Source organism: Dasypus novemcinctus, chromosome 12 (genome assembly GCF_030445035.2).
Source record: "Dasypus novemcinctus isolate mDasNov1 chromosome 12, mDasNov1.1.hap2, whole genome shotgun sequence".
Lineage (NCBI taxonomy): Eukaryota > Metazoa > Chordata > Mammalia > Cingulata > Dasypodidae > Dasypus > Dasypus novemcinctus.
Genome location: NC_080684.1, coordinates 15,932,235 through 15,947,491, shown reverse-complemented (window position 1 = coordinate 15,947,491; position 15,257 = coordinate 15,932,235). Strand labels below are relative to the sequence as shown.

Here is a 15,257-nt window from a genome sequence, read left to right as displayed (position 1 = left end):
ACCCTTTCTTCATTGTTTCTTTTTTTAATTTTTTTTTTTAAGATCCATCAATCACAAAAAATGTTACAGTAAAAAAAATGTAAGAGGTTCCCATATACCCCACTCCCCACATCCCCCACTCCTCCCACATTGGCAACTTTCATTAGAGTGGTACATTCATTGCATTTGATGAGTACATTTTGAAGCACTGCTACACAGCATGGTATTCCAATATAGAACTATTGTGACTCTTTCGGGACTTGGCGTTGTGCTGAATGATATTGCAAGGACAGGGGCAGGACGTTATATATCCTGCCATAACCCACTGAATGGACCGGAGGAAAGTGTAAACTACAATATAAACTATAATCTCCATTGGTTTTTGAAAGAGCTGAGCCCTGCCTGTCTACTCCAGCACCATCTTTCTGAAACTTCCCTGTTAAAATGCTATTGTAATTTAAGCAATATAGTATTAGAGAAAGAATAGACAATTAGATCTTTGGAATAGTATAGAAAGTCCAAAGAAGTATGGAAATTTAGTATATGCTAAAGGTAGCATTTCAAAACAGTATGTGGACTATTTATAAGTGGTGCTAAGTCAACTGGAAATCCACTAGAGAAATAAATAAGATATATCTTTATTATGCTGTTTACAAAATAAATCCCAACTGGATTGAAGTCTTAAACATAAAATAAAAATTATAAAAATATTCAAAACAAATAAAGGATAATATGTGTATAACCTTGGGTAGTCATTTTTAAAAAAGATATATTTATTTATTTATTTATTTATTTTAGTTTTATTTATTTCTTCTCCCCTTTCCCCCACCCCAAGTTGTCTGCTCTCTTGTGTCCATTCGCTGTGTGTTCTTCTGTGTCCTCTTGCATTCTTGGTGGCACCAAGAATCTGTGTCTCTTTTTTGTTGTGTCATCTTGCTGCATCAGCTCTCTGTGTGTGCAGTGCCACTCCTGGGTGGGCTGCACTTTTTGCGTGGGGCAGCTCTCCTTTCAGGGTGCACTCCTTGCATGTGGGGCTCCCCTACGTGGGAGACATCCCACGTGGCATGGTACTCCTTGCTCACGGCAGTACTGAGCGTGGGCCAGCTCACCGCAAGGGTCAGGAGCCCCTGGTTTTGAACCCTGGACCTCCCATGTGGTAGGTGGACACTCCATCAGTTGAGCCAGATCCGCTTCCCAGGTCAACCCTTTTTAAGATACAGAAACAAAAAGCCTTAAAAGAAAGATCTGGTGAAGTTGACTACTTCAAAATTAAAACCCTTTGTATGAAAAATTGTATCATCAAGAATGAGATGGACAAGTGACTAACAAAAATTGGTTCCTGGTATAGACAAAGAAAAATCTCTAAAAATGGGTAAAGGGAGAACAATCTAACATTAAAAAATTGACAAAAATACAAGTAGGCAATTCACAGAAGAGATGTACAAACAGGGCATTAAACATATGAAAAACAGTGCTCAATCCCATTAATAGTCAAGGAAATGAAATTTAAAGCAATGATATACCATTTTTTTTTACTCATCAGATTTGCAGTACTTTAAATGTTTCATAATATCAACTGCAGGTAGAGAGTGTAGAAAAGTGAGTATTCTCATAGCCAGCTAACAGGATTCTAAATGGCATATATTTTATGTCCCAATAATTCTGTTTTTCAGTATTTTTCCTAGAGAAATACTTGCACAGGTGACTAAGAAGGCATGTTCAAGATATGTAAGAATGAAATTGGAAACTCCCTAAATGTCCAGCAATAAGGGAATGGTCAAATAACCTAAAGCACATTTTTACCATGGAATATTATACATCAGTTAAAAATAATAAAAATAATAATTGACTTAAGTATCATATGCCAACAATTATGATAGAGCTATATATACTGACATAGAAAGATTGCCAAGATATACTGTTGATGGAAAAAAAGGAGTTGCAGAACTATACATATAAAATATTATCATTTGTGTTTATTTATTTATTTATTTTTTTAAAGATTTATTTATTTATTTAATTACCCCCCCTCCCCTGGTTGTCTGTTCTTGGCGTCTATTTGCTGTGTCTTGTTTTCTTTGTCCGCTTCTGTTGTCGTCAGCGGCACGGGAAGTGTGGGTGGCGCCATTCCTGGGCAGGCTGCACTTTCTTTTCACGCTGGGCGGCTTTCCTCACGGGTGCACTCCTTGTGCGTGGGGCTCCCCCACATGGGGGACACCCCTGTGTGGCAGGGCACTCCTTGCTCGCATCAGCGCTGCGCATGGCCAGCTCCACACGGGTCAAGGAGGCCCGGGGTTTGAACCGCGGACCTCCCATATGGTAGACGGACGCCCTAACCACTGGGCCAAAGTCCGTTTCCCTCATTTGTGTTTAAAGAAAAAAACTATACTCACCAAAACAATAATATATATTTTCTACATGTAATAAATGTTTTAAAATGCATAAGCAAGCACATGCAAGACTACACACAAATTGTTTTCCTATGTAGAGGGCCCTAATTTGGTGTGGTAGGCACAAAAGAATTTAGACTTATCTGTAATATTTTAATTTTCACAAGGTGAGTGGATTAATGGGCTACATCTGTAATAGCCTAGACTTTAGGGCACGAGTCCCAGCATCCTTGGTTCACTGTGACCTCCATTCTGTGTTCAAGGACTCTGAGAAGTCAGCTCTGTAACTCATCTCTACTGATAACCAGGTATTGGGTTATACTGGGCTTGCTTTGCTTCACTATTTCCCCATTTCATTTTTCACATTTTTTGCCTCATGTTCAACACCTTTTGTAAGCAATTGGGTATATAGCTTTCTATTTTAGGAAGACAGAATGATTGAAAATATTTATTTATTATTCCCGTCCCCTCTGCCCCCAAGATGGCTCCCTCATCTCTTTTTGCTCATTTTCTTTTTTAAAGAATTATTTCCCCCTTCCCCACCCTGCTGTTTTTGCTGTGTCCATTCACTGCGTGATCTTCTATATCTATTTCTCTTTTTTGTCTTCTCTTCTCATCTTTCTCCTCTAGGATTCAGAGGGATTCAATCCTAGGGACCTCTGACGTGGAGAGAGGTTCCCTGTCAATTTTGCCACCTCAGTTCCTGGTCTCTGCTGTGCTTCACTTTGACTCTGCCTTTCATCTCCCTTTTGTTGCATCATCATCTTGCTGCGTGACTCACTTGCACAGGCACTGGCTCACCGCGCGGGCACTGGCTCACCACGCAGGCACGCTTCCTCTTCTTCTTTTTCACCAGGAGGTCCTGGGAATTGAGCTTGAGTCCTCCCGTATGGTAGGTGGAGGCCTTATCACTTGAGCCACATTCACGTCCCTCCCTCATTATTTTGCTTGTTGTTTTTGCTCCCTGTCTGCTCCCTGTCTGTTTGTTTTCTTTAGGAGGTACTTGGAACTAAACCCAGGATCTCCCAAGTGGGAGGTGAGTGCTTAACTGCTTAAGCCACATCCATTTCCTGATGGAAAAATCGTAATGCCTCATTTCCTCCTCAGCTTCAATTCACTTGAATCATTCTGGTGCTCTCTCTCTCTCTCTCATATTGTGATTCAAACTGATTTACCTTGAGTAGTCTTGGAGGAAAATAATATTTTCTGTGTCTCAAGAGCCTTGAACAGAAAAAAAACCACATTATTTTGTTGTTCTGTACTCCTGCTTGTAATTGTACCCAAATATTTCACAGTTGACTTCAGAGGCATTGTGTAATTTTGGACTTAGCAAATAGTCACAAAAAAGGAGAAGGAAGGAAGGAAGGAAGGAAGGGAGGGAGGAAGGGAGGGAGAGGGAGGGAGGGAGGGAGCGAGGCAGAGAAGGTGTGCGCACTCCCACGAGTTTGTCCCACTCTAGACCTGGGTGAAATGCATCAGTGCTGATGTTCCAGTGAAGGGAGCTTCCTGACTACAGCACCCCTTCCCTCTCAGTATTATTTTCCATCCCTCTCATTTATTTTTCCTGCTTTTGTCATTGTAATAAAATATCTTGAATCATAAAAAAAGCCCTGAGTTTTATATATTTGAAAACTACAGAGATGTAATTGAACTACACCCACAGGCACAGAATAAAACAAGCCCACAAATCCAGGCCTAACACTGGAAAGGGAGTGGGAAATGACTGTTTCTCATTATTTTAGGAGATAAAGCTTTGAGCAGCAAAGCAGCCTGTGAAACTATGCTCATAGGTGACCTGAAACTGAGAAGAAGGAGCCAAGTAAACATGAGTCACCTCCAGGGTCACATCTCTCCCAGGTACAGGCGCACAAATCTCTGCGCTTCCGCCCGGCAGTGCGGGGTGCCTGTGTGATGGCTCATTCACCAGGGAACATCGCGACCCCCTCGGGTGGGAGCCCTGCTGCCATCTGTTCCCTACTGGACCACAGAATTTCCCAGAACCCTGAAGCTTTGAGACCCAACAAAAAGCACCACGATTACTCATTCTAATTCATTTCATGCTCAGAAGCTCCTTCCTCAGCATCTGCGACTTGCTAGTGTTTTTATGTGTATCCAACATGGAATGGTGAGGTCCACTCCACCTCTATATCGAAAGGGGGCTCAGATCCCACATGTTTAATGGATGCAAGTCTCCTGCTTGCAGTTGTAGGCACTCTCGGTTCCCTGGCGTGGTGGTTGACCATCTTCACCTCCCTGTTAGCTAACCTGGGTAAGTCCAATGAACTGGAGAGTAGGAGTTAAAACTCTGCTGAGGCTCAGGGCCCAGCTGGCACATGGCCAGTCCAGAGATTCAGGTCTCCTGAGTATACACCAACCCCAGTGCCAACCACAGGTTCAGCAAAAGTGACAGAAGAGGCTTGTGTAGAAAGGTCACATCTGAGTCCAACTCCATCTTGGGGCTGGAGACTGGATACAGCGGTGATCAGGCAAGGAGGTGGAATGAAGATAGAAGAGGGAGGAGAGAGGACAGCGCCGAAGAAGACATCCCTGGAAAGCACCTGGGAGGAAACCCTCACATGGAGGGGGTCTTTGTGAAGGTTATATCAAAGAGTCATAAACTTTGGAGTCAGAGTGCTGAGTTCAATGCCAGCTCAGTCTGTTACGAGCACAATAACCTTGTAGAGCCTGCCCATGAGAAAAAAAAATAATGGCCACAATGCGAGTACTAAGGAAAACAAAAGAATGTTCATGAGGGCTGTTACGATGGCAAACGACGATCTTAGGGCTGTAATTACTGACCCCCTCAGATTATTTCTGCTCTGGAGAGAGAACAAGATTTTTGATGGTCACTTCCAAAGAAAGATCCAATGTAAATGAACCTCCCCAAATTCTCTTCTCATTCATATATCATTGGACTTAATTATTTTAGGTCATCTCCTCATAGAGAAACTTTTTAACTGGTGGTCATGGTGAGAACTTGGCCATTAAATTATGAGGGTTTTCTTTCATCAGTACTCAGAAAATGCATATTAATAACAACACAACATTCTCAGTAAGTTTGTAAAGGAGCATCTGGATCTTAAATATAGATAATGGCTTGACCAGGCACAGTTCTCTATTCCATTGCTGAGCGAGCTATGATGTTTTCATGCAGTAGACCAGGGATTGACTCATCATTCAGCACATCTCCTTGAGCAAAGGAAAATAAAGGCCACAGTGAGACAATTAAAGAGCACTGTTTGTGGTAATAAAATGTAACAAAGGCTGGATCTGCGTCTGTAGTTGCGTAAGGGTCTTTGAAAAGATAGGGTAGAGGAAAAGAAGAAACAAGGAAAAGAAACACTGTAAGCTTGCAGAAAATTTGTTCAGAATCAAGTGTCACTTCCTCCTGATTTGGTTGCAAACAGATGATAAAGAGCCCTTTGGGGGAACATGGCCTCATGTGCCCAGGTTTTGAATTTACTGTCTTATTGGATTAATGTCCTGGTCGATCTTTTTCACGTAAAGAAACCCGAATGTCATATTAATGAATGGATGGTCTTTACAGCATCATCTTCATATACATTTATCACGACCTCACAACAGTCCTAAGACGTCCAGTTTACAGAAAAATCCTGGAGACCTCTGATGTGGAGAGAGTTTCCCTGTCAATCACACCACCTCAGTTCCTGGTCTCTGCTGCATTTCACCTTGACTCTCCCCTTCATCTCTCTTTTTTTGTTGCGTCATCATCTTGCTGCATGACTCACTTGTGCAGGCACTGGCTCACCATGCGGGGACTGGCTCATCGTGCAGGCACTGGCTCACTGCGTGGGCACTCACATGGGCGCTTGGCTCACCACACAGGCACTCACACAGGCACTTGGCTCACCACGTGGGCACTCAGCTTGCCACACAGGCACTTGGCTCACCATGTGGGCACTCAGCTTGCCACACAGGCACTTGGCTCACCATGTGGGCACTTGGCTCACTGTACAGACACTCGGCTTTCTACGTGGGCACTGGCTCGCCATGCAGCATGCTTTCTCTTCTTTTTCACCAGGAGGAACCAGGCATCGAACCCAGGTCCTCCCATATGATAGGCAGAGGTCTTATCACTTGAGCCACATCTGCTTCCTTCTCCTAAATCAATGTAAAGAATTGAAGAGATAAAGGATATTAAGAAGAGGCTGGATGAGCATAAAGATCAATTTGAAAGCCTGCAAAGAAAAGTAACAAAGCTTATGGGAATGAAACATATGATACATGAGATTAAAAATACTAGAGGAGCATTACAGCAAATTTGAATTGTTCAAAGACAGAATTAGTGGTTTTGAGGACAAAACATGTAAGCTGGAAAAGACAGGAGAACAGAAAGAGAAAAGAATGGAAAAATGGAATAGGGTCTCAGGGAATTGAATGGCAATGCAAAATGCACAAACATATGTATTATCTGTGTTCCAGAAGGAAAGGGAATGGAAAAGGGGAAGAAAGAATATTTGAGGGAATAATGACCAAAAACTTCTTAACCCTTACGAAAGTGGAATGATGTATCTAAGGTACTGAAAGAGAAAAACTGCCAGCCAAAAATGCTGTATGCCACAAAACTGTCCTCTAAAAATGAGTTTAAAGTCTTCACAAACAAACACGGAGAGAGTCCAAAAGACAAGAGTTGCAAGAGATACTAAAGGGAGTGTTACAGCCTGAAAGGAGAAAACAAGGGCAAGAGACTTGAAAAAGAGTGTAGAAATGAAAGTTATTAGGAAAGGTAAACAGACAGACAATAGTAAGATATGACAATGGAAAGTCAAAGGACAAAAGAGATGAAGTAAATACTGCCTTTACAGTTATAACATTGAATGTTAACTGCTTGAACTCCCCAATCAAATGATATTGACTGATAGAATGGATAAAAAAAAAAGGGGGGGAAATGGATGTGGCTCAAGCAATTGGACCCCCATCTACCATATAGGAGGTCGAGGGATCGATGCCCAGGGCCTCCTAGTGAGGGTAAGCTGGTCCGTGTGGCAAACTGGCCCACACAGAGTGCCAGCCATGCAGAAGTGCCAGCCAACATGGACAGCTGGCACGTCAAGATGACACAACAAGGGAAACGGACATGGCTCAACTGGTAGAGTGTTTGCCTGCCGTAGGGAGGGTCCAGGATTTGATCCCCAGGGCCTCCTGACCCATGTGGTAAGCTGGCCCATGCACAGTGCTACCGCGCACAAGCAGTGCTGTGCCACAGAGGGGTGCCCCCATGTAGGGGAACCCCATGCGCAAGGAGCGCGCCCTGCCAAGAGAGCTGCCCTGTGCAAAAAAAGTGCAGCCCGCCCAGGAGTGGCGCTGCACACATGGAGAGCTAACACAGCAAGACGATGCAACAAAAGAGAGATGCAGTTTCCCAGTGCTGCTGGATAATGCAAGCGGACACAGAAGAACACACAGCAAATGGACACAGACAGCTGACAATGGGGCAGAAAGGGAGAGAAATAAATAAAATAAATCTTTTTAAAAAAAAGATGACACAAGAGACACAGAGGAGAGGAAATAAGAAGATGTAGCAGAACAACTTGCTGAGGTGGTGCAAGAGAGTGATTGTCTCTCTCCCACTCTGGAAGGTCCCAGGATCAGTTCCTGGAGCCGCCTAATGAGAATACAAGCAGACACAGAAGAACACACAGTGAATGGACACAGAGAGCAGACATTAGGGGGCAGGGAGAAATAAATAAATCTTTAAAAAAATATATGAGCCATCTATATGCTGTTTATAAGAGACTCACATATAAGGACAAAACCAGGTTGAAAGTGAAAGGTTGGAAAAAGATATTCCACAAAAATAGTAACTAAAAAGAGCTAGAGTAGTGATACTAGTATCAGACAAACTAGATTTTAAATGTAAAACTATTCTAAAGGATAAAGAGGGTCATTATATATTAATAAAAGGGGCTATTCACCAAGAAGAAATAACTATAATAAATACTTATGCACCTAACCTGGGTGCCCCAAGATACATGAGGCACACATTGGCAAAACTGAACAAAGAAATAGATGACTCTATAATAATAGTTGGAAACTTCAATACACCACTCTCAGTATTAGATAGAACATCTGGATAGAGAATAAATAACGCACAGAGAGCTTGAATAATGTGTTAAATGAACTGAACCTAACAGATATTTACAGAGCATTGCACTCCCAACCAGGAGGATATACATTCTTTTTAAGCACTCGTAGATCCTTCTCCAGGATAGACCATATGTTGGGTTACAAAACAGGCAGTATATTTTAAAAAGACTGAGATTATACAGAACACTTTCTCTGATCATAATGGGATGAAGCTGGAAATCATTAATGGATGGTAAAAGGGAAAATTCATTAGTCTTTGGAGAGTAAACAACACAATAGTTTTATAATAAAATTTGATACTGGAAATGCAAAGTCTCAGAATTTGTTCTTCATTTTCAAAATTACCTTAATTACTGCTCTGCCTTTACTTTTTCTTATGAATTTTAGGATGATAATGCCATGTTACAAGAAAAATTCTTTGGGAATTTTCATTAGGCTTGCATTGAATTACAGATTAATTTGTGGGGAACTGAATGTTTACAAATGTTGAAACTTCTCATTCATGTTCAGATATATTCCTCAGTAATATATTATACTTTTCTCCAGTAGGGACTTGTTCATTTTGTGTAAATTCATTTGAGGTACTTTATAGTAATATACCATCAATGGTATATTTCTCCCACATATTTTCCTATTGCTTTTGCGAGTGTATAGGAAAGGTTAGCACCTTTTAAATCTTTTTGTCCTAGTAGAAGTTATAAAGAGTAAGAACACTTACTCTTTTCAATGATGAGAAATTTCTTTTAGCCTATTAAAAGAATGGGCATAAATGGATGCCAGCAATTTTTCTCATCAAGAAGTCAGGTCTGGGAAAGCGGATGTGGCTCAAGTGATAAGAGCACCACCCACCATATGGGAGGACCCAGGTTCGATCCCTGTGGCCCCTTGGTGAAAAAGAAGAAGAGAAAGCGTGCCTGTGTGGCGAGCCAGTGCCTGCGTGGTGAGCCGACTGCCTGTGCGGTGAGCCAAGTGCCCGCGCAGTGAGCCAAGCGCCCGCACAGTGGCCGAGTACCCATGTGGGTGCTTGTGTGGTGAGCCAAGTGCCCACATGGTGAGCCGAGTCCCCATGTGAGTGCCTGCATGATGAGCCAGTGCCTGCACGGTGAGCTGAGAGCCCACACAGCAAGCCGAGTGCCGGCACGGTGAGCCGGTGCCCGCACAAGTGAGTCACACAGCAAGATGATGATGCAATAAAAAAAGAGAGACAAAGGAGAGAGTCAAGGTGAAACACAGCAGAGACCAGGAACTGAGGTGGCACAATTGACAGGGAACCTCTCTCCACATCAGAGGTCCCCAGAATCTAATCCTGTGACTCCTACAGGAGAGAGATGAGAAGACAAAAAGAGAAATAGATACAGAAGATCACACAGTGAATGGACACAGACAGCCAAAAAAGCAGGGCAGGGGAGAGGGAGAGGAAGGAAAAAGAAGTCAGGTCTGAAAGGGATAAAAATATACATTGCATATATGTCACCACAATAAAAATAAAAAAAAAAATACACTTAAAACTGTATAATACAAAGAGTGAATGCTAATGTAAACTATGGACTTCAGTTAATAATGTAATTATAATAGCATTGGTTCATCGATTGTAACAAATGGACCACATTAAAGCAAAATGGTAATTATAGGAAAACTCTGTGTATGCATGGTCGGGGTTGGGATATATGGGAACTGTACTTTCTGCCTGGTTTTTCTCTAAACTTACAACTGCTCAAAAATTTTTTTAATACACAAAATAAACATTTTAATTTTTTTTAAAATAAAAAATTCAGGTCTACTCTCACCAATGTTTGGCATACCCCTGGGCATTCCTTATTGCTCTAACTGTATTAAATGCAGCAAGATTTGAACTCGTCCCTTTCACTGGAATGACACGGATGTTTTTCTGAGCACCGCCTCTGCAGGCCTGCCTCAGTGTCTATGGCCGGGACGGCAGAGGGGAGTCCTTGGGCCGCTGGGGGGCCACAGTCGGTGTCAGGGCCTCCTCCTCAGTGGAGAGTGCTTACTTAGAATATCTCTCAGCTGTGGCCACCAGGCTTGTAAGGAGGAAGCAATGAGTAAAGGAAAACCTCCCTACATGGCCTCTGAAGATGCAGATTTTGAGTGACACATTTTCCTGATTTCCTCTTTTGAGTTCCCTTATTTGGAACCTGAGGTTGATAATGATACCTGCTCTAACTACCTCATAGGGTTGCTAAGCTTAAATGAGGTAATTTGTGTGAAAATCCTTTGGGAGCTATTATAGAAGCGATGGGATGAATATAAAGTGGAGTTTCTTAATAGCTGACAGCAGAATTTACTGGCCAGGAAAACAACAAAAACAGGGAAGACCCTTCTATTGCCCTTGCCTTGGCTATGAGCTTTTAGCACCTCTCTTTTTACTAGGAATATCAGGGGTTGAGGGAGAGATGCTTTGGAGGAGCAGGGGCTATTCACGCCCCCCGAAAATCACACTTCACTTGCAGTACTGCTTCTACCTACATCTAAAGATCAGTTACTTTGAAATTGATTGAAACAATTGCAGATGTACAGCTTTCTTGTCATTTCACAAAAGTCACCACAAAAGATGGCATGCACTTCCAATGACAGTGGTAATAGAACAAAAGAGTTATAAGTGAAAAAAAAAAAAAGCAATTACCGTGCATGTTAATATTAGATCAGAGTGTAAAAATTCTTTAGGTAGCCAAAGAAATCCTATAAAAGATAATTTACTGAACCACTCACTAATCAGTTGCTTAATTATGAGGGAAATTGCTACTGATGTTTTAAAAGTCTTGTAGTGCCAATTAACAGTCCTTCTTTCCAAATTTGACTCATTTCTTATTCAGTCTGGATTGCCCCAGCTGAATCATTAGTCATTATTCTGGATCCTGTTGCCATTTTCTCTAGAGAATGAATCATCTACTTCCAAAAATATGAATATACATATACCACATATGTACACATCTATGTACACCTGTGTTAATAAAAGCTGAGGTTTTATACAGATATTAAAAGCATTGGGATGTGGATTTGGCTCCTGTGATTGGGCTCTTGACTACTGTAGGGGAGGCCCCAGATTCAATTCCTGGGGCCTCCTGGTGAAGTCAAGCTGCAGAGAGCTGGTGCAGCAAGATGACGCAACAAAGGGGGATGCAGAGGAAAGACACTGAGAGACACAGCAGACCAGAGGAATGAGGTGGCTCGAGCAATTGGATCCCTCTCTCCCACAGCAGAGGTCCCAGGATTGGTTCCTGGTGCCTCCTAAAGAGAAAGATGAGAAGAAAAGACAAGTAGACATGGAACAACACACAGTAAATGACACAGCAAGCACAAAAACAAGGGGTTGGGGGGCAATAAAGTGGTAAAAAAAAAAGGCATTAAAAAAGTATATATGTGTATATACATATGTTATACCTATACAAATATATAGATGCACATATCCATGCCTGCCTATGCACACAGACACACATGGAAAGATGCACACGTGTGTATGTTCATAAATGAAAAAATGGGTTTCGTCCATCTTTGTTATGTGTTCTCAAATCCACATGGGTATAATCAACCGGCTATTGCTAATGGCTCTTACCTCCATATTCAGAAGTGAAGGAATTATCTCTCAAAAGAACTTCGCTCCTTATGAAAAAGGGAGTAAATTGTTCACTCTTGGCAGGTGCATTAAGTCTTTTGGGGAAACCCGCTTGAGCCCACTCAGTAAACTACCTTTTTCAACATACTGAATTACAGTATCCCATTATTCTGACCAAGTTAATGCAACTTCAAAGAGGAAATAATTTGCTCCTCTTTCAGAGGTAGAACAACTATTTATCTATATTTTGCTCCATTGGTAAGACTGTGAGATGAGGCTTGTATTATTATAGTAAAAGGATGGATGCGCATGACAGGTGAAAAATGACTCCACTTACCTAACAATAGCTTGGAAACCTTGAAAAAATTACTTCAGAAGTAATGATGGGTTTGCAGCATTCCATTCCTGCTCTTTCTCTTTCACTCTTTGTGAACAAGGACACACGTCTTCAAGACAGCTGCAAGGCTTCTTGCATCTGGCATCTAACCTGTGGCTGAGTGAAGTAACTAGTTTATGACGGCCATGGACCTTCAGTCTTGACCTCGGCAACCCTAGAACAAAAAGGACCGGGCCAGTGAAGTGTATTTGGAAATGGAAGTGTGGTCTTAGACTTTTTATGGCCAAGGATAAAACCAGGCATATATATTTGTTATTTAGAGAAAGAATCCCTGTCTACATGAGCACCAGAGTTGCTTGTGTTCTAAGTGTTGCAATAGTTGGAGTATAGGTTCAGTAATAAATAGACCCCCAAATTAGCAATGGCTTAAACATGAGATAATCTCTCATTCACGGAAGATATACAAATGGGTGTTTCTGGCTGACAGGCATGTGTCTTCCATGCAGCGTTTCTGGAACCCAGGCTCCTTCCATCTTGTGGCTCTGCCATCTCCTGAGCCCTCATTGTCATCTGAACCCAGCTGGCAGAGAGGGGAAGAGCATGAGGCAGGCACAGCCACCTTTGCCCAGAAATTCCACGTGTCACTGTGTGTTGCATTGGTGGGAACTCAGTCCTGTGGTCCCAACTAATGCAAGGCATGCTGGGGAATGTAGTTTACCTATGTGCCCAGGGAGGAAAGATGGTCATGGACATGAGTGAGCAGCTAGCCATCTCTGGCATGGACGTCGTCAAGCTACTGGATCTGAAGGAGGGACACAGACCCCTTCCCCAGCATAGATTGAGGATGAGATCTCAGAGGAGGGGTGGAACCATTAGTGCCAAAAATGTCACGGGAAAGATGCCGGTTTCTAAAGAGAAACCAGACCTGAGACAATAAAGTCAAAGCACAGAGGGCGGGCAGTCTCTGTCGGTCTCTCACTATGTTTCTTTCTTTTTCTTAGAATCAACTAAGAAATGTTGAGATATTTGAAAGGCAGATTGGGAACAAGAAAGTGAAGAATCCAGGCAACATGTCTATGAAATTATGGCAGCAACATGGAACTAGAAGATTCTCTCTCCTGGTTTGGGGACAGGTTAGGGTCATTTGTGGGAGTGCATGGACAGCCAATATATTTTAGTATCTTCTTCACATTATAATACTCCTCCATCTGTTGAGGAACCCTCCAAAAGTCTTATATTCCAATGTTCCTTGCTACTAGTGAGCAGATATGTGATTTAGATCTTCCAAACAGATGCGTGAGATTGTGATTTGGATGCAAGGTACCTGAGGAAACCCTGAGAGCAGTGGGGCATCTGTTTTGCTAGTGAGTTTTGGCAAATGCAGGGCATTAATGGAGTTGATGGTGGCAGAAGCAGCTTCCTAATCACAGAAGAGGTAGAGGTTCTAAAATTGATTGTAACAGCTACTCCATTACCAACCACTTCTGTGAGCTAATTCTGAGGTTGTTGAAGCTTAGTCTAAACACTATTCCTCCAGCTCTTCCAATAATTCTGTGAGCTTCCAATATCCCCTTATAAATCTCTTCTGTAACTAGCTAGAGTGAATTCTATTGCCTTCATCTAAGAACCTTGACCAAAGCTGGGAGCAAGCTTGTTATAGAATCAGAACTCACTGCTTCGTATGTCAGGCTATTCCTTTAACGTTTTAGTCACTTTTTTTTATTCTAGCCAGAATCAACTGTGCTAAGGCTACGCAGATGAAACGTTTGATTTATATGTGCCAAAATACTAAAGATAGAGTAGAACACACCTGGAAGAGAGCATGGTGGTGGCAGAAATGGTTAATGCACAAGACCCGTCGGGCGGGGAGGTGAAGCTCAGACGTCTGAGCCAGGGCACTTGTTCAGCTGCCCCTCCCCCCAGGGGCTTCTCCTTCCTGAGTTAAATGCTGAAGGTTCTGCGATATGATTGACTAATGGAAGCTAATTCCTTTATGAAGGGCGACAAAAATAACAATTACCCTTTCAAATGGATACCTTGAATTTTGTTGTTTGCTCTAGAGGGTGATGGTTACTTCGGTCTAATATTTGGAGGTGTTGCTTATTTTATTTAAAATTTGTATGCCCCCAGTAGTGTTCCTTAATGCTGACAGAAATCAAGGACCCACCGGACGCCATCAGTGTTAGATGTGCTGAAGAGAGATGACCTTGGTTTGTGAGAGGAAAGAGCATTTGGGTTCGGTTACTTCTAGCTGTGTGTGGCCTCAAGTACGTTACTTACCTCGGAGCCTCATTTCCTCAGCTGTAAACTGGAGAAAATAATCATAGGACCTTACTCCTAGGGTTGTCGTTGGGTTTAATGAGATGTGTTATGTTTGTTTTTTTGTTGCAGCAGCAGAACTCAACTCTGGATGACTTAAGCAAAAAAGGGGTTGATTGGCAGGTTATTAAGAACCAGGGTCAGCAAAGGAGCCGACATTGAGGGAAGCCAGGCAGAAGGAGAGCGAGCCACGGTCGACACTGGTGGGGTAGGCTGGGTTGCTCGCAGGCTCCTCACCACGGACTCTTGTTCCTGCTACTGCCTGGCTCCACCGACCAGATGCTACTACCGTCACCTCTCAGCGAGGCATGGAACCTAACTCGAACCTGCCCGCGAGAGCCAACTGCTACACATTCAAGGATTTTGCAAGCTGGGTGTTAAAGCACTTGTAGCTTGAAATCAGCCATGATGGGAGTTATTTATACCAAGAAATCAGCCAACGCTACAAATCGGAGCCAATTTATCAGCACGCTCCTGCTTCAAATACCAAGTCCCAGGTGTGAGCACCTGACGGGCTGAGTTTGACACATGTCCGTGTTACAGCTGCCAGGGT

General features: G+C 42.6%; 1 protein-coding gene across 3 annotated transcripts in view; it reads right to left on the bottom strand.

Annotated features, from left to right (window-relative positions):
* Positions 1–601: 601 nt before the first annotated feature.
* Positions 602–15,257, bottom strand: part of PCED1B (PC-esterase domain containing 1B) — a 204,406-nt gene continuing 189,750 nt past the window's right edge. For all 3 annotated transcript variants that reach the window (XR_011650212.1, XR_011650213.1, XR_011650217.1), the window contains 2 exons: positions 12,386–12,599; positions 602–1,184 (listed from right to left, as the gene is read on the bottom strand). The gene's annotated coding sequence lies outside the window, so the exon portion shown is untranslated. The remainder of the gene's footprint in view (positions 1,185–12,385; positions 12,600–15,257) is intronic.